Below are 20,038 nucleotides of genomic sequence, written 5' to 3'. Positions count from 1 at the left end.
AAAAAGCCTACTAGTTCGAGATTTGCTTTCTTATTTTGGCCTTTTGAGGCGTTTATTTTGGCTTTTTTGGCTCTTTTGCCTAGTGCACAGTCTCAGTCTTGACTACACACATGAATGTATCAAGCCCTTATGCACAAATCAGTTGGTATTTGGGCTAAAAAGACAGTAACACAATTCAACTCCTGGAGACTGTACTTGAAAGCGTAATGTACCACACGTGCTAGGGAAAATACAGTCCCGGCTTGTCATGCTAATGTAAGAGCCAGATGTGCTAGATCTATGCTCTGTGGACACTGGCTTAACAGCAAATTATTTATTCACCCTCACTCGTCTGCAGTTGCGATTCACTTAGTGAAAGGTATCGCTAGTGTAATAGCTACCAGAGCATCCACATTTTTGTTGTCAATGTAGGCTTGGCTGGCAATTTAACCCAAAAAAGGGCCAGGGATCTCTCGCTTCTAAACAATAACAGAATAACTGAAGATGTAGTCCAACAAGCTGCTTTGCCATTCAGAAATGGTCAATTTTAATGTTGACATGTCTTAGATGCAGATGTCACAACAATGCAGTAAAGTAGAGCACTGTACATAGTTTTAGTCAAATAACATGTAAAGGGCTCGTCCGGGATTTGAACCCGGGACCTCTCGCACCCAAAGCGAGAATCATACGCCTAGACCAAAAAGCCTACTAGTTCGAGATTTGCTTTCTTATTTTGGCCTTTTGAGGTGTTTATTTTGGCTTTTTTGGCTCTTTTGCCTAGTGCACAGTCTCAGTCTTGACTACACACATGAATGTATCAAGCCCTTATGCACAAATCAGTTGGTATTTGGGCTAAAAAGACAGTAACACAATTCAACTCCTGGAGACTGTACTTGAAAGCGTAATGTACCACACGTGCTAGGGAAAATACAGTCCCGGCTTGTCATGCTAATGTAAGAGCCAGATGTGCTAGATCTATGCTCTGTGGACACTGGCTTAACAGCAAATTATTTATTCACCCTCACTCGTCTGCAGTTGCGATTCACTTAGTGAAAGGTATCGCTAGTGTAATAGCTACCAGAGCATCCACATTTTTGTTGTCAATGTAGGCTTGGCTGGCAATTTAACCCAAAAAAGGGCCAGGGATCTCTTGCTTCTAAACAATAACCGAAGCTGTAGTCCAAAAAGTTGCTTTGCCATTCAGAAATGGTCTATTTTAATGTTGACATGTCTTAGATGCAGATGTCACAACAATGCAGTAAAGTAGAGCACTGTACATAGTTTTAGTCAAATAACATATAAAGGGCTCGTCCGGGATTTGAACACGGGACCTCTCGCACCCAAAGCGAGAATCATACGCCTAGACCAACGAGCCTACTAGTTCCGTATTTGCTTTCTTATTTTGGCCTTTTGAGGCGTTTATTTTGGCTTTTTTTGGCTCTTTTGCCTAGTGCACAGTCTCAGTCTTGACTACACACATGAATGTATCAAGCCCTTATGCACAAATCAGTTGGCATTTGGGCTGAAAAGACAGTAACACAATTCAACTCCTGGAGACTGTACTTGAAAACGTAATATACCACACGTGCTAGGGAAAATACAGTCCCGTCTTGTCATGCTAATGTAAGAGCCAGATGTGCTAGATCTATGCTCTGTGGACACTGGCTTAACAGCAAATTATTTATTCACCCTCACTCGTCTGCAGTTGCGATTCACTTAGTGAAAGGTATCGCTAGTGTAATAGCTACCAGAGCATCCACATTTTTGTTGTCAATGTAGGCTTGGCTGGCAATTTAACCCAAAAAAGGGCCAGGGATCTCTCGCTTCTAAACAATAACAGAATAACTGAAGATGTAGTCCAACAAGCTGCTTTGCCATTCAGAAACCGTCTGTTTAAACGTTGACATGTCTTAGAAGCAGATGTCACAACAATGCAGTAAAGTAGAGCACTGAACATAGTTTTAGTCAAATAACATGTAAAGGGCTCGTCCGGGATTTGAACTCGGGACCTCTCGCACCCAAAGCGAGAATCATACGCCTAGACCAACGAGCTTACTAGTTCCTTATTTGCTTTCTTATTTTGGCCTTTTGAGGCGTTTATTTTGGCTTTTTTTGGCTCTTTTGCCTAGTGCACAGTCTCAGTCTTGACTACACACATGAATGTATCAAGCCCTTATGCACAAATCAGTTGGCATTTGGGCTGAAAAGACAGTAACACAATTCAACTCCTGGAGACTGTACTTGAAAACGTAATATACCACACGTGCTAGGGAAAATACAGTCCCGTCTTGTCATGCTAATGTAAGAGCCAGATGTGCTAGATCTATGCTCTGTGGACACTGGCTTAACAGCAAATTATTTATTCACCCTCACTCGTCTGCAGTTGCGATTCACTTCGTGACAGGTATCGCTATTGTAATAGCTACCAGAGCATCCACATTTTTGTTGTCAATGTAGGCTTGGCTGGCAATTTAACCCAAAAAAGGGCCAGGGATCTCTCGCTTCTAAACAATAACAGAATAACTGAAGATGTAGTCCAACAAGCTGCTTTGCCATTCAGAAACGGTCTGTTTAAACGTTGACATGTCTTAGAAGCAGATGTCACAACAATGCAGTAAAGAAGAGCACTGTACATAATTTTAGTCAAATAACATATAAAGGGCTTGTCCGGGATTTGAACCCAGGACCTCTCACACCCGAAGCGAGAATCATACGACTAGACCAACGAGCCTACTAGTTCAAGATTTGATTTCTTATTTTGGCCTTTTGAGGCGTTTATTTAGGCTTTTTGGCTCTTTTGCCTAGTGCACATTCTCAGTCTTGACTACACACATCTATGTATCACGCTTTTATGCACAAATCAGTTGTCATTTGGGCTGAAAAGACAGTAACACAATTCAACTCCTGAAGACTGTACTTGAAAACGTAATGTACCACACGTGCTAGGGAAAATACAGTCCCGGCTTGTCATGCTAACGTAAGAGCCAGATGTGCTAGATCTATGCTCTGTGGACACTGGCTTAACAGCAAATTATTTATTCACCCTCACTCGTCTGCAGTTGCGATTCACTTAGTGAAAGGTATCGCTAGTGTAATAGCTACCAGAGCATCCACATTTTTGTTGTCAATGTAGGCTTGGCTGGCAATTTAACCCAAAAAAGGGCCAGGGATCTCTTGCTTCTAAACAATAACCGAAGCTGTAGTCCAAAAAGTTGCTTTGCCATTCAGAAATGGTCTATTTTAATGTTGACATGTCTTAGATGCAGATGTCACAACAATGCAGTAAAGTAGAGCACTGTACATAGCTTTAGTCAAATAACATATAAAGGGCTCTTCCGGGATCTCTCGCACCCAAAGCGAGAATCATACGCCTAGACCAAAAAGCCTACTAGTTCGAGATTTGCTTTCTTATTTTGGCCTTTTGAGGCGTTTATTTTGGCTTTTTTGGCTCTTTTGCCTAGTGCACAGTCTCAGTCTTGACTACACACATGAATGTATCAAGCCCTTATGCACAAATCAGTTGGTATTTGGGCTAAAAAGACAGTAACACAATTCAACTCCTGGAGACTGTACTTGAAAGCGTAATGTACCACACGTGCTAGGGAAAATACAGTCCCGGCTTGTCATGCTAATGTAAGAGCCAGATGTGCTAGATCTATGCTCTGTGGACACTGGCTTAACAGCAAATTATTTATTCACCCTCACTCGTCTGCAGTTGCGATTCACTTAGTGAAAGGTATCGCTAGTGTAATAGCTACCAGAGCATCCACATTTTTGTTGTCAATGTAGGCTTGGCTGGCAATTTAACCCAAAAAAGGGCCAGGGATCTCTCGCTTCTAAACAATAACAGAATAACTGAAGATGTAGTCCAACAAGCTGCTTTGCCATTCAGAAATGGTCAATTTTAATGTTGACATGTCTTAGATGCAGATGTCACAACAATGCAGTAAAGTAGAGCACTGTACATAGTTTTAGTCAAATAACATGTAAAGGGCTCGTCCGGGATTTGAACCCGGGACCTCTCGCACCCAAAGCGAGAATCATACGCCTAGACCAAAAAGCCTACTAGTTCGAGATTTGCTTTCTTATTTTGGCCTTTTGAGGTGTTTATTTTGGCTTTTTTGGCTCTTTTGCCTAGTGCACAGTCTCAGTCTTGACTACACACATGAATGTATCAAGCCCTTATGCACAAATCAGTTGGTATTTGGGCTAAAAAGACAGTAACACAATTCAACTCCTGGAGACTGTACTTGAAAGCGTAATGTACCACACGTGCTAGGGAAAATACAGTCCCGGCTTGTCATGCTAATGTAAGAGCCAGATGTGCTAGATCTATGCTCTGTGGACACTGGCTTAACAGCAAATTATTTATTCACCCTCACTCGTCTGCAGTTGCGATTCACTTAGTGAAAGGTATCGCTAGTGTAATAGCTACCAGAGCATCCACATTTTTGTTGTCAATGTAGGCTTGGCTGGCAATTTAACCCAAAAAAGGGCCAGGGATCTCTTGCTTCTAAACAATAACCGAAGCTGTAGTCCAAAAAGTTGCTTTGCCATTCAGAAATGGTCTATTTTAATGTTGACATGTCTTAGATGCAGATGTCACAACAATGCAGTAAAGTAGAGCACTGTACATAGTTTTAGTCAAATAACATGTAAAGGGCTCGTCCGGGATTTGAACCCGGGACCTCTCGCACCCAAAGCGAGAATCATACGCCTAGACCAAAAAGCCTACTAGTTCGAGATTTGCTTTCTTATTTTGGCCTTTTGAGGTGTTTATTTTGGCTTTTTTGGCTCTTTTGCCTAGTGCACAGTCTCAGTCTTGACTACACACATGAATGTATCAAGCCCTTATGCACAAATCAGTTGGTATTTGGGCTAAAAAGACAGTAACACAATTCAACTCCTGGAGACTGTACTTGAAAGCGTAATGTACCACACGTGCTAGGGAAAATACAGTCCCGGCTTGTCATGCTAATGTAAGAGCCAGATGTGCTAGATCTATGCTCTGTGGACACTGGCTTAACAGCAAATTATTTATTCACCCTCACTCGTCTGCAGTTGCGATTCACTTAGTGAAAGGTATCGCTAGTGTAATAGCTACCAGAGCATCCACATTTTTGTTGTCAATGTAGGCTTGGCTGGCAATTTAACCCAAAAAAGGGCCAGGGATCTCTTGCTTCTAAACAATAACCGAAGCTGTAGTCCAAAAAGTTGCTTTGCCATTCAGAAATGGTCTATTTTAATGTTGACATGTCTTAGATGCAGATGTCACAACAATGCAGTAAAGTAGAGCACTGTACATAGTTTTAGTCAAATAACATATAAAGGGCTCGTCCGGGATTTGAACACGGGACCTCTCGCACCCAAAGCGAGAATCATACGCCTAGACCAACGAGCCTACTAGTTCCGTATTTGCTTTCTTATTTTGGCCTTTTGAGGCGTTTATTTTGGCTTTTTTTGGCTCTTTTGCCTAGTGCACAGTCTCAGTCTTGACTACACACATGAATGTATCAAGCCCTTATGCACAAATCAGTTGGCATTTGGGCTGAAAAGACAGTAACACAATTCAACTCCTGGAGACTGTACTTGAAAACGTAATATACCACACGTGCTAGGGAAAATACAGTCCCGTCTTGTCATGCTAATGTAAGAGCCAGATGTGCTAGATCTATGCTCTGTGGACACTGGCTTAACAGCAAATTATTTATTCACCCTCACTCGTCTGCAGTTGCGATTCACTTAGTGAAAGGTATCGCTAGTGTAATAGCTACCAGAGCATCCACATTTTTGTTGTCAATGTAGGCTTGGCTGGCAATTTAACCCAAAAAAGGGCCAGGGATCTCTCGCTTCTAAACAATAACAGAATAACTGAAGATGTAGTCCAACAAGCTGCTTTGCCATTCAGAAACCGTCTGTTTAAACGTTGACATGTCTTAGAAGCAGATGTCACAACAATGCAGTAAAGTAGAGCACTGAACATAGTTTTAGTCAAATAACATGTAAAGGGCTCGTCCGGGATTTGAACTCGGGACCTCTCGCACCCAAAGCGAGAATCATACGCCTAGACCAACGAGCTTACTAGTTCCGTATTTGCTTTCTTATTTTGGCCTTTTGAGGCGTTTATTTTGGCTTTTTTTGGCTCTTTTGCCTAGTGCACAGTCTCAGTCTTGACTACACACATGAATGTATCAAGCCCTTATGCACAAATCAGTTGGCATTTGGGCTGAAAAGACAGTAACACAATTCAACTCCTGGAGACTGTACTTGAAAACGTAATATACCACACGTGCTAGGGAAAATACAGTCCCGTCTTGTCATGCTAATGTAAGAGCCAGATGTGCTAGATCTATGCTCTGTGGACACTGGCTTAACAGCAAATTATTTATTCACCCTCACTCGTCTGCAGTTGCGATTCACTTCGTGACAGGTATCGCTATTGTAATAGCTACCAGAGCATCCACATTTTTGTTGTCAATGTAGGCTTGGCTGGCAATTTAACCCAAAAAAGGGCCAGGGATCTCTCGCTTCTAAACAATAACAGAATAACTGAAGATGTAGTCCAACAAGCTGCTTTGCCATTCAGAAACGGTCTGTTTAAACGTTGACATGTCTTAGAAGCAGATGTCACAACAATGCAGTAAAGAAGAGCACTGTACATAATTTTAGTCAAATAACATATAAAGGGCTTGTCCGGGATTTGAACCCAGGACCTCTCACACCCGAAGCGAGAATCATACGACTAGACCAACGAGCCTACTAGTTCAAGATTTGATTTCTTATTTTGGCCTTTTGAGGCGTTTATTTAGGCTTTTTGGCTCTTTTGCCTAGTGCACATTCTCAGTCTTGACTACACACATCTATGTATCACGCTTTTATGCACAAATCAGTTGTCATTTGGGCTGAAAAGACAGTAACACAATTCAACTCCTGAAGACTGTACTTGAAAACGTAATGTACCACACGTGCTAGGGAAAATACAGTCCCGGCTTGTCATGCTAACGTAAGAGCCAGATGTGCTAGATCTATGCTCTGTGGACACTGGCTTAACAGCAAATTATTTATTCACCCTCACTCGTCTGCAGTTGCGATTCACTTAGTGAAAGGTATCGCTAGTGTAATAGCTACCAGAGCATCCACATTTTTGTTGTCAATGTAGGCTTGGCTGGCAATTTAACCCAAAAAAGGGCCAGGGATCTCTTGCTTCTAAACAATAACCGAAGCTGTAGTCCAAAAAGTTGCTTTGCCATTCAGAAATGGTCTATTTTAATGTTGACATGTCTTAGATGCAGATGTCACAACAATGCAGTAAAGTAGAGCACTGTACATAGCTTTAGTCAAATAACATATAAAGGGCTCTTCCGGGATCTCTCGCACCCAAAGCGAGAATCATACGCCTAGACCAAAAAGCCTACTAGTTCGAGATTTGCTTTCTTATTTTGGCCTTTTGAGGCGTTTATTTTGGCTTTTTTGGCTCTTTTGCCTAGTGCACAGTCTCAGTCTTGACTACACACATGAATGTATCAAGCCCTTATGCACAAATCAGTTGGTATTTGGGCTAAAAAGACAGTAACACAATTCAACTCCTGGAGACTGTACTTGAAAGCGTAATGTACCACACGTGCTAGGGAAAATACAGTCCCGGCTTGTCATGCTAATGTAAGAGCCAGATGTGCTAGATCTATGCTCTGTGGACACTGGCTTAACAGCAAATTATTTATTCACCCTCACTCGTCTGCAGTTGCGATTCACTTAGTGAAAGGTATCGCTAGTGTAATAGCTACCAGAGCATCCACATTTTTGTTGTCAATGTAGGCTTGGCTGGCAATTTAACCCAAAAAAGGGCCAGGGATCTCTCGCTTCTAAACAATAACAGAATAACTGAAGATGTAGTCCAACAAGCTGCTTTGCCATTCAGAAATGGTCAATTTTAATGTTGACATGTCTTAGATGCAGATGTCACAACAATGCAGTAAAGTAGAGCACTGTACATAGTTTTAGTCAAATAACATGTAAAGGGCTCGTCCGGGATTTGAACCCGGGACCTCTCGCACCCAAAGCGAGAATCATACGCCTAGACCAAAAAGCCTACTAGTTCGAGATTTGCTTTCTTATTTTGGCCTTTTGAGGTGTTTATTTTGGCTTTTTTGGCTCTTTTGCCTAGTGCACAGTCTCAGTCTTGACTACACACATGAATGTATCAAGCCCTTATGCACAAATCAGTTGGTATTTGGGCTAAAAAGACAGTAACACAATTCAACTCCTGGAGACTGTACTTGAAAGCGTAATGTACCACACGTGCTAGGGAAAATACAGTCCCGGCTTGTCATGCTAATGTAAGAGCCAGATGTGCTAGATCTATGCTCTGTGGACACTGGCTTAACAGCAAATTATTTATTCACCCTCACTCGTCTGCAGTTGCGATTCACTTAGTGAAAGGTATCGCTAGTGTAATAGCTACCAGAGCATCCACATTTTTGTTGTCAATGTAGGCTTGGCTGGCAATTTAACCCAAAAAAGGGCCAGGGATCTCTCGCTTCTAAACAATAACAGAATAACTGAAGATGTAGTCCAACAAGCTGCTTTGCCATTCAGAAATGGTCAATTTTAATGTTGACATGTCTTAGATGCAGATGTCACAACAATGCAGTAAAGTAGAGCACTGTACATAGTTTTAGTCAAATAACATGTAAAGGGCTCGTCCGGGATTTGAACCCGGGACCTCTCGCACCCAAAGCGAGAATCATACGCCTAGACCAAAAAGCCTACTAGTTCGAGATTTGCTTTCTTATTTTGGCCTTTTGAGGTGTTTATTTTGGCTTTTTTGGCTCTTTTGCCTAGTGCACAGTCTCAGTCTTGACTACACACATGAATGTATCAAGCCCTTATGCACAAATCAGTTGGTATTTGGGCTAAAAAGACAGTAACACAATTCAACTCCTGGAGACTGTACTTGAAAGCGTAATGTACCACACGTGCTAGGGAAAATACAGTCCCGGCTTGTCATGCTAATGTAAGAGCCAGATGTGCTAGATCTATGCTCTGTGGACACTGGCTTAACAGCAAATTATTTATTCACCCTCACTCGTCTGCAGTTGCGATTCACTTAGTGAAAGGTATCGCTAGTGTAATAGCTACCAGAGCATCCACATTTTTGTTGTCAATGTAGGCTTGGCTGGCAATTTAACCCAAAAAAGGGCCAGGGATCTCTTGCTTCTAAACAATAACCGAAGCTGTAGTCCAAAAAGTTGCTTTGCCATTCAGAAATGGTCTATTTTAATGTTGACATGTCTTAGATGCAGATGTCACAACAATGCAGTAAAGTAGAGCACTGTACATAGTTTTAGTCAAATAACATATAAAGGGCTCTTCCGGGATTTGAACCCGGGACCTCTCACACCCGAAGCGAGAATCATACGACTAGACCAACGAGCCTACTAGTTCAACATTTGATTTCTTATTTTGTCCTTTTGAGGCGTTTATTTTGGCTTTTTTGGCTCTTTTGCCTAGTGCACAGTCTCAGTCTTGACTACACACATGAATGTATCAAGCCCTTATGCACAAATCAGTTGGTATTTGGGCTAAAAAGACAGTAACACAATTCAACTCCTGGAGACTGTACTTGAAAGCGTAATGTACCACACGTGCTAGGGAAAATACAGTCCCGGCTTGTCATGCTAATGTAAGAGCCAGATGTGCTAGATCTATGCTCTGTGGACACTGGCTTAACAGCAAATTATTTATTCACCCTCACTCGTCTGCAGTTGCGATTCACTTAGTGAAAGGTATCGCTAGTGTAATAGCTACCAGAGCATCCACATTTTTGTTGTCAATGTAGGCTTGGCTGGCAATTTAACCCAAAAAAGGGCCAGGGATCTCTCGCTTCTAAACAATAACAGAATAACTGAAGATGTAGTCCAACAAGCTGCTTTGCCATTCAGAAATGGTCAATTTTAATGTTGACATGTCTTAGATGCAGATGTCACAACAATGCAGTAAAGTAGAGCACTGTACATAGTTTTAGTCAAATAACATGTAAAGGGCTCGTCCGGGATTTGAACCCGGGACCTCTCGCACCCAAAGCGAGAATCATACGCCTAGACCAAAAAGCCTACTAGTTCGAGATTTGCTTTCTTATTTTGGCCTTTTGAGGTGTTTATTTTGGCTTTTTTGGCTCTTTTGCCTAGTGCACAGTCTCAGTCTTGACTACACACATGAATGTATCAAGCCCTTATGCACAAATCAGTTGGTATTTGGGCTAAAAAGACAGTAACACAATTCAACTCCTGGAGACTGTACTTGAAAGCGTAATGTACCACACGTGCTAGGGAAAATACAGTCCCGGCTTGTCATGCTAATGTAAGAGCCAGATGTGCTAGATCTATGCTCTGTGGACACTGGCTTAACAGCAAATTATTTATTCACCCTCACTCGTCTGCAGTTGCGATTCACTTAGTGAAAGGTATCGCTAGTGTAATAGCTACCAGAGCATCCACATTTTTGTTGTCAATGTAGGCTTGGCTGGCAATTTAACCCAAAAAAGGGCCAGGGATCTCTTGCTTCTAAACAATAACCGAAGCTGTAGTCCAAAAAGTTGCTTTGCCATTCAGAAATGGTCTATTTTAATGTTGACATGTCTTAGATGCAGATGTCACAACAATGCAGTAAAGTAGAGCACTGTACATAGTTTTAGTCAAATAACATATAAAGGGCTCGTCCGGGATTTGAACCCGGGACCTCTCGCACCCAAAGCGAGAATCATACGCCTAGACCAACGAGCCTACTAGTTCGACATTTGATTTCTTATTTTGGCCTTTTGAGGCGTTTATTTTGGCTTTTTTGGCTCTTTTGCCTAGTGCACAGTCTCAGTCTTGACTACACACATGAATGTATCAAGCCCTTATGCACAAATCAGTTGGCATTTGGGCTGAAAAGACAGTAACACAATTCAACTCCTGGAGACTGTACTTGAAAGCGTAATGTACCACACGTGCTAGGGAAAATACAGTCCCGGCTTGTCATGCTAATGTAAGAGCCAGATGTGCTAGATCTATGCTCTGTGGACACTGGCTTAACAGCAAATTATTTATTCACCCTCACTCGTCTGCAGTTGCGATTCACTTAGTGAAAGGTATCGCTAGTGTAATAGCTACCAGAGCATCCACATTTTTGTTGTCAATGTAGGCTTGGCTGGCAATTTAACCCAAAAAAGGGCCAGGGATCTCTTGCTTCTAAACAATAACCGAAGCTGTAGTCCAAAAAGTTGCTTTGCCATTCAGAAATGGTCTATTTTAATGTTGACATGTCTTAGATGCAGATGTCACAACAATGCAGTAAAGTAGAGCACTGTACATAGTTTTAGTCAAATAACATATAAAGAGCTCGTCCGGGATTTGAACCCGGGACCTCTCGCACCCAAAGCGAGAATCATACGCCTAGACCAACGAGCCTAATAGTTCCGTATTTGCTTTCTTATTTTGGCCTTTTGAGGCGTTTATTTTGGCTTTTTTTGGCTCTTTTGCCTAGTGCACAGTCTCAGTCTTGACTACACACATGAATGTATCAAGCCCTTATGCACAAATCAGTTGGCATTTGGGCTGAAAAGACAGTAACACAATTCAACTCCTGGAGACTGTACTTGAAAACGTAATATACCACACGTGCTAGGGAAAATACAGTCCCGTCTTGTCATGCTAATGTAAGAGCCAGATGTGCTAGATCTATGCTCTGTGGACACTGGCTTAACAGCAAATTATTTATTCACCCTCACTCGTCTGCAGTTGCGATTCACTTCGTGACAGGTATCGCTATTGTAATAGCTACCAGAGCATCCACATTTTTGTTGTCAATGTAGGCTTGGCTGGCAATTTAACCCAAAAAAGGGCCAGGGATCTCTCGCTTCTAAACAATAACAGAATAACTGAAGATGTAGTCCAACAAGCTGCTTTGCCATTCAGAAACTGTCTGTTTAAACGTTGACATGTCTTAGAAGCAGATGTCACAACAATGCAGTAAAGAAGAGCACTGTACATAATTTTAGTCAAATAACATATAAAGGGCTTGTCCGGGATTTGAACCCAGGACCTCTCACACCCGAAGCGAGAATCATACGACTAGACCAACGAGCCTACTAGTTCAAGATTTGATTTCTTATTTTGGCCTTTTGAGGCGTTTATTTAGGCTTTTTTGGCTCTTTTGCCTAGTGCACATTCTCAGTCTTGACTACACACATCTATGTATCACGCTTTTATGCACAAATCAGTTGTCATTTGGGCTGAAAAGACAGTAACACAATTCAACTCCTGAAGACTGTACTTGAAAACGTAATGTACCACACGTGCTAGGGAAAATACAGTCCCGGCTTGTCATGCTAACGTAAGAGCCAGATGTGCTAGATCTATGCTCTGTGGACACTGGCTTAACAGCAAATTATTTATTCACCCTCACTCGTCTGCAGTTGCGATTCACTTAGTGAAAGGTATCGCTAGTGTAATAGCTACCAGAGCATCCACATTTTTGTTGTCAATGTAGGCTTGGCTGGCAATTTAACCCAAAAAAGGGCCAGGGATCTCTTGCTTCTAAACAATAACCGAAGCTGTAGTCCAAAAAGTTGCTTTGCCATTCAGAAATGGTCTATTTTAATGTTGACATGTCTTAGATGCAGATGTCACAACAATGCAGTAAAGTAGAGCACTGTACATAGTTTTAGTCAAATAACATATAAAGGGCTCTTCCGGGATCTCTCGCACCCAAAGCGAGAATCATACGCCTAGACCAAAAAGCCTACTAGTTCGAGATTTGCTTTCTTATTTTGGCCTTTTGAGGCGTTTATTTTGGCTTTTTTGGCTCTTTTGCCTAGTGCACAGTCTCAGTCTTGACTACACACATGAATGTATCAAGCCCTTATGCACAAATCAGTTGGTATTTGGGCTAAAAAGACAGTAACACAATTCAACTCCTGGAGACTGTACTTGAAAGCGTAATGTACCACACGTGCTAGGGAAAATACAGTCCCGGCTTGTCATGCTAATGTAAGAGCCAGATGTGCTAGATCTATGCTCTGTGGACACTGGCTTAACAGCAAATTATTTATTCACCCTCACTCGTCTGCAGTTGCGATTCACTTCGTGACAGGTATCGCTATTGTAATAGCTACCAGAGCATCCACATTTTTGTTGTCAATGTAGGCTTGGCTGGCAATTTAACCCAAAAAAGGGCCAGGGATCTCTTGCTTCTAAACAATAACCGAAGCTGTAGTCCAAAAAGTTGCTTTGCCATTCAGAAATGGTCTATTTTAATGTTGACATGTCTTAGATGCAGATGTCACAACAATGCAGTAAAGTAGAGCACTGTACATAGTTTTAGTCAAATAACATATAAAGGGCTCTTCCGGGATTTGAACCCGGGACCTCTCACACCCGAAGCGAGAATCATACGACTAGACCAACGAGCCTACTATTTCAACATTTGATTTCTTTTTTTGTCCTTTTGAGGCGTTTATTTTGGCTTTTTTGGCTCTTTTGCCTAGTGCACAGTCTCAGTCTTGACTACACACATGAATGTATCAAGCCCTTATGCACAAATCAGTTGGTATTTGGGCTAAAAAGACAGTAACACAATTCAACTCCTGGAGACTGTACTTGAAAGCGTAATGTACCACACGTGCTAGGGAAAATACAGTCCCGGCTTGTCATGCTAATGTAAGAGCCAGATGTGCTAGATCTATGCTCTGTGGACACTGGCTTAACAGCAAATTATTTATTCACCCTCACTCGTCTGCAGTTGCGATTCACTTAGTGAAAGGTATCGCTAGTGTAATAGCTACCAGAGCATCCACATTTTTGTTGTCAATGTAGGCTTGGCTGGCAATTTAACCCAAAAAAGGGCCAGGGATCTCTTGCTTCTAAACAATAACCGAAGCTGTAGTCCAAAAAGTTGCTTTGCCATTCAGAAATGGTCTATTTTAATGTTGACATGTCTTAGATGCAGATGTCACAACAATGCAGTAAAGTAGAGCACTGTACATAGTTTTAGTCAAATAACATATAAAGAGCTCGTCCGGGATTTGAACCCGGGACCTCTCGCACCCAAAGCGAGAATCATACGCCTAGACCAACGAGCCTAATAGTTCCGTATTTGCTTTCTTATTTTGGCCTTTTGAGGCGTTTATTTTGGCTTTTTTTGGCTCTTTTGCCTAGTGCACAGTCTCAGTCTTGACTACACACATGAATGTATCAAGCCCTTATGCACAAATCAGTTGGCATTTGGGCTGAAAAGACAGTAACACAATTCAACTCCTGGAGACTGTACTTGAAAACGTAATATACCACACGTGCTAGGGAAAATACAGTCCCGTCTTGTCATGCTAATGTAAGAGCCAGATGTGCTAGATCTATGCTCTGTGGACACTGGCTTAACAGCAAATTATTTATTCACCCTCACTCGTCTGCAGTTGCGATTCACTTCGTGACAGGTATCGCTATTGTAATAGCTACCAGAGCATCCACATTTTTGTTGTCAATGTAGGCTTGGCTGGCAATTTAACCCAAAAAAGGGCCAGGGATCTCTCGCTTCTAAACAATAACAGAATAACTGAAGATGTAGTCCAACAAGCTGCTTTGCCATTCAGAAACTGTCTGTTTAAACGTTGACATGTCTTAGAAGCAGATGTCACAACAATGCAGTAAAGAAGAGCACTGTACATAATTTTAGTCAAATAACATATAAAGGGCTTGTCCGGGATTTGAACCCAGGACCTCTCACACCCGAAGCGAGAATCATACGACTAGACCAACGAGCCTACTAGTTCAAGATTTGATTTCTTATTTTGGCCTTTTGAGGCGTTTATTTAGGCTTTTTTGGCTCTTTTGCCTAGTGCACATTCTCAGTCTTGACTACACACATCTATGTATCACGCTTTTATGCACAAATCAGTTGTCATTTGGGCTGAAAAGACAGTAACACAATTCAACTCCTGAAGACTGTACTTGAAAACGTAATGTACCACACGTGCTAGGGAAAATACAGTCCCGGCTTGTCATGCTAACGTAAGAGCCAGATGTGCTAGATCTATGCTCTGTGGACACTGGCTTAACAGCAAATTATTTATTCACCCTCACTCGTCTGCAGTTGCGATTCACTTAGTGAAAGGTATCGCTAGTGTAATAGCTACCAGAGCATCCACATTTTTGTTGTCAATGTAGGCTTGGCTGGCAATTTAACCCAAAAAAGGGCCAGGGATCTCTTGCTTCTAAACAATAACCGAAGCTGTAGTCCAAAAAGTTGCTTTGCCATTCAGAAATGGTCTATTTTAATGTTGACATGTCTTAGATGCAGATGTCACAACAATGCAGTAAAGTAGAGCACTGTACATAGTTTTAGTCAAATAACATATAAAGGGCTCTTCCGGGATCTCTCGCACCCAAAGCGAGAATCATACGCCTAGACCAAAAAGCCTACTAGTTCGAGATTTGCTTTCTTATTTTGGCCTTTTGAGGCGTTTATTTTGGCTTTTTTGGCTCTTTTGCCTAGTGCACAGTCTCAGTCTTGACTACACACATGAATGTATCAAGCCCTTATGCACAAATCAGTTGGTATTTGGGCTAAAAAGACAGTAACACAATTCAACTCCTGGAGACTGTACTTGAAAGCGTAATGTACCACACGTGCTAGGGAAAATACAGTCCCGGCTTGTCATGCTAATGTAAGAGCCAGATGTGCTAGATCTATGCTCTGTGGACACTGGCTTAACAGCAAATTATTTATTCACCCTCACTCGTCTGCAGTTGCGATTCACTTCGTGACAGGTATCGCTATTGTAATAGCTACCAGAGCATCCACATTTTTGTTGTCAATGTAGGCTTGGCTGGCAATTTAACCCAAAAAAGGGCCAGGGATCTCTTGCTTCTAAACAATAACCGAAGCTGTAGTCCAAAAAGTTGCTTTGCCATTCAGAAATGGTCTATTTTAATGTTGACATGTCTTAGATGCAGATGTCACAACAATGCAGTAAAGTAGAGCACTGTACATAGTTTTAGTCAAATAACATATAAAGGGCTCTTCCGGGATTTGAACCCGGGACCTCTCACACCCGAAGCGAGAATCATACGACTAGACCAACGAGCCTACTATTTCAACATTTGATTTCTTTTTTTGTCCTTTTGAGGCGTTTATTTTGGCTTTTTTGGCTCTTTTGCCTAGTGCACAGTCTCAGTCTTGACTACACACATGAATGTATCAAGCCCTTATGCACAAATCAGTTGGTATTTGGGCTAAAAAGACAGTAACACAATTCAACTCCTGGAGACTGTACTTGAAAGCGTAATGTACCACACGTGCTAGGGAAAATACAGTCCCGGCTTGTCATGCTAATGTAAGAGCCAGATGTGCTAGATCTATGCTCTGTGGACACTGGCTTAACAGCAAATTATTTATTCACCCTCACTCGTCTGCAGTTGCGATTCACTTAGTGAAAGGTATCGCTAGTGTAATAGCTACCAGAGCATCCACATTTTTGTTGTCAATGTAGGCTTGGCTGGCAATTTAACCCAAAAAAGGGCCAGGGATCTCTTGCTTCTAAACAATAACCGAAGCTGTAGTCCAAAAAGTTGCTTTGCCATTCAGAAATGGTCTATTTTAATGTTGACATGTCTTAGATGCAGATGTCACAACAATGCAGTAAAGTAGAGCACTGTACATAGTTTTAGTCAAATAACATATAAAGAGCTCGTCCGGGATTTGAACCCGGGACCTCTCGCACCCAAAGCGAGAATCATACGCCTAGACCAACGAGCCTAATAGTTCCGTATTTGCTTTCTTATTTTGGCCTTTTGAGGCGTTTATTTTGGCTTTTTTTGGCTCTTTTGCCTAGTGCACAGTCTCAGTCTTGACTACACACATGAATGTATCAAGCCCTTATGCACAAATCAGTTGGCATTTGGGCTGAAAAGACAGTAACACAATTCAACTCCTGGAGACTGTACTTGAAAACGTAATATACCACACGTGCTAGGGAAAATACAGTCCCGTCTTGTCATGCTAATGTAAGAGCCAGATGTGCTAGATCTATGCTCTGTGGACACTGGCTTAACAGCAAATTATTTATTCACCCTCACTCGTCTGCAGTTGCGATTCACTTCGTGACAGGTATCGCTATTGTAATAGCTACCAGAGCATCCACATTTTTGTTGTCAATGTAGGCTTGGCTGGCAATTTAACCCAAAAAAGGGCCAGGGATCTCTCGCTTCTAAACAATAACAGAATAACTGAAGATGTAGTCCAACAAGCTGCTTTGCCATTCAGAAACTGTCTGTTTAAACGTTGACATGTCTTAGAAGCAGATGTCACAACAATGCAGTAAAGAAGAGCACTGTACATAATTTTAGTCAAATAACATATAAAGGGCTTGTCCGGGATTTGAACCCAGGACCTCTCACACCCGAAGCGAGAATCATACGACTAGACCAACGAGCCTACTAGTTCAAGATTTGATTTCTTATTTTGGCCTTTTGAGGCGTTTATTTAGGCTTTTTTGGCTCTTTTGCCTAGTGCACATTCTCAGTCTTGACTACACACATCTATGTATCACGCTTTTATGCACAAATCAGTTGTCATTTGGGCTGAAAAGACAGTAACACAATTCAACTCCTGAAGACTGTACTTGAAAACGTAATGTACCACACGTGCTAGGGAAAATACAGTCCCGGCTTGTCATGCTAACGTAAGAGCCAGATGTGCTAGATCTATGCTCTGTGGACACTGGCTTAACAGCAAATTATTTATTCACCCTCACTCGTCTGCAGTTGCGATTCACTTAGTGAAAGGTATCGCTAGTGTAATAGCTACCAGAGCATCCACATTTTTGTTGTCAATGTAGGCTTGGCTGGCAATTTAACCCAAAAAAGGGCCAGGGATCTCTTGCTTCTAAACAATAACCGAAGCTGTAGTCCAAAAAGTTGCTTTGCCATTCAGAAATGGTCTATTTTAATGTTGACATGTCTTAGATGCAGATGTCACAACAATGCAGTAAAGTAGAGCACTGTACATAGTTTTAGTCAAATAACATATAAAGGGCTCTTCCGGGATCTCTCGCACCCAAAGCGAGAATCATACGCCTAGACCAAAAAGCCTACTAGTTCGAGATTTGCTTTCTTATTTTGGCCTTTTGAGGCGTTTATTTTGGCTTTTTTGGCTCTTTTGCCTAGTGCACAGTCTCAGTCTTGACTACACACATGAATGTATCAAGCCCTTATGCACAAATCAGTTGGTATTTGGGCTAAAAAGACAGTAACACAATTCAACTCCTGGAGACTGTACTTGAAAGCGTAATGTACCACACGTGCTAGGGAAAATACAGTCCCGGCTTGTCATGCTAATGTAAGAGCCAGATGTGCTAGATCTATGCTCTGTGGACACTGGCTTAACAGCAAATTATTTATTCACCCTCACTCGTCTGCAGTTGCGATTCACTTCGTGACAGGTATCGCTATTGTAATAGCTACCAGAGCATCCACATTTTTGTTGTCAATGTAGGCTTGGCTGGCAATTTAACCCAAAAAAGGGCCAGGGATCTCTTGCTTCTAAACAATAACCGAAGCTGTAGTCCAAAAAGTTGCTTTGCCATTCAGAAATGGTCTATTTTAATGTTGACATGTCTTAGATGCAGATGTCACAACAATGCAGTAAAGTAGAGCACTGTACATAGTTTTAGTCAAATAACATATAAAGGGCTCTTCCGGGATTTGAACCCGGGACCTCTCACACCCGAAGCGAGAATCATACGACTAGACCAACGAGCCTACTATTTCAACATTTGATTTCTTTTTTTGTCCTTTTGAGGCGTTTATTTTGGCTTTTTTGGCTCTTTTGCCTAGTGCACAGTCTCAGTCTTGACTACACACATGAATGTATCAAGCCCTTATGCACAAATCAGTTGGTATTTGGGCTAAAAAGACAGTAACACAATTCAACTCCTGGAGACTGTACTTGAAAGCGTAATGTACCACACGTGCTAGGGAAAATACAGTCCCGGCTTGTCATGCTAATGTAAGAGCCAGATGTGCTAGATCTATGCTCTGTGGACACTGGCTTAACAGCAAATTATTTATTCACCCTCACTCGTCTGCAGTTGCGATTCACTTAGTGAAAGGTATCGCTAGTGTAATAGCTACCAGAGCATCCACATTTTTGTTGTCAATGTAGGCTTGGCTGGCAATTTAACCCAAAAAAGGGCCAGGGATCTCTTGCTTCTAAACAATAACCGAAGCTGTAGTCCAAAAAGTTGCTTTGCCATTCAGAAATGGTCTATTTTAATGTTGACATGTCTTAGATGCAGATGTCACAACAATGCAGTAAAGTAGAGCACTGTACATAGTTTTAGTCAAATAACATATAAAGAGCTCGTCCGGGATTTGAACCCGGGACCTCTCGCACCCAAAGCGAGAATCATACGCCTAGACCAACGAGCCTAATAGTTCCGTATTTGCTTTCTTATTTTGGCCTTTTGAGGCGTTTATTTTGGCTTTTTTTGGCTCTTTTGCCTAGTGCACAGTCTCAGTCTTGACTACACACATGAATGTATCAAGCCCTTATGCACAAATCAGTTGGCATTTGGGCTGAAAAGACAGTAACACAATTCAACTCCTGGAGACTGTACTTGAAAACGTAATATACCACACGTGCTAGGGAAAATACAGTCCCGTCTTGTCATGCTAATGTAAGAGCCAGATGTGCTAGATCTATGCTCTGTGGACACTGGCTTAACAGCAAATTATTTATTCACCCTCACTCGTCTGCAGTTGCGATTCACTTCGTGACAGGTATCGCTATTGTAATAGCTACCAGAGCATCCACATTTTTGTTGTCAATGTAGGCTTGGCTGGCAATTTAACCCAAAAAAGGGCCAGGGATCTCTCGCTTCTAAACAATAACAGAATAACTGAAGATGTAGTCCAACAAGCTGCTTTGCCATTCAGAAACTGTCTGTTTAAACGTTGACATGTCTTAGAAGCAGATGTCACAACAATGCAGTAAAGAAGAGCACTGTACATAATTTTAGTCA

General features: G+C 41.8%; 5 non-coding genes across 5 annotated transcripts; all 5 read right to left on the bottom strand.

The window, feature by feature from the left end:
- Nucleotides 1–10,688: 10,688 nt before the first annotated feature.
- Nucleotides 10,689–10,760, bottom strand: trnap-ugg (transfer RNA proline (anticodon UGG)). The gene has a single exon. It is a non-coding gene; the product is annotated as a tRNA-Pro (tRNA).
- Nucleotides 10,761–11,357: 597 nt separating this feature from the next.
- Nucleotides 11,358–11,429, bottom strand: trnap-ugg (transfer RNA proline (anticodon UGG)). Its single transcript has one exon. It is a non-coding gene; the product is annotated as a tRNA-Pro (tRNA).
- A 2,600-nt stretch (nt 11,430–14,029) lies between these two features.
- trnap-ugg (transfer RNA proline (anticodon UGG)) lies at nt 14,030–14,101 on the bottom strand. The gene has a single exon. It is a non-coding gene; the product is annotated as a tRNA-Pro (tRNA).
- Nucleotides 14,102–16,701: 2,600 nt separating this feature from the next.
- On the bottom strand, nt 16,702–16,773 carry trnap-ugg (transfer RNA proline (anticodon UGG)). The gene has a single exon. It is a non-coding gene; the product is annotated as a tRNA-Pro (tRNA).
- Nucleotides 16,774–19,373: 2,600 nt separating this feature from the next.
- On the bottom strand, nt 19,374–19,445 carry trnap-ugg (transfer RNA proline (anticodon UGG)). The gene has a single exon. It is a non-coding gene; the product is annotated as a tRNA-Pro (tRNA).
- Nucleotides 19,446–20,038: the final 593 nt, after the last annotated feature.

Source organism: Brachyhypopomus gauderio, chromosome 8 (genome assembly GCF_052324685.1).
Source record: "Brachyhypopomus gauderio isolate BG-103 chromosome 8, BGAUD_0.2, whole genome shotgun sequence".
Taxonomy (NCBI): domain Eukaryota; kingdom Metazoa; phylum Chordata; class Actinopteri; order Gymnotiformes; family Hypopomidae; genus Brachyhypopomus; species Brachyhypopomus gauderio.
Note: the sequence above shows the minus strand (reverse complement) of the source record. Positions and strands in the feature narration are given on the sequence as shown.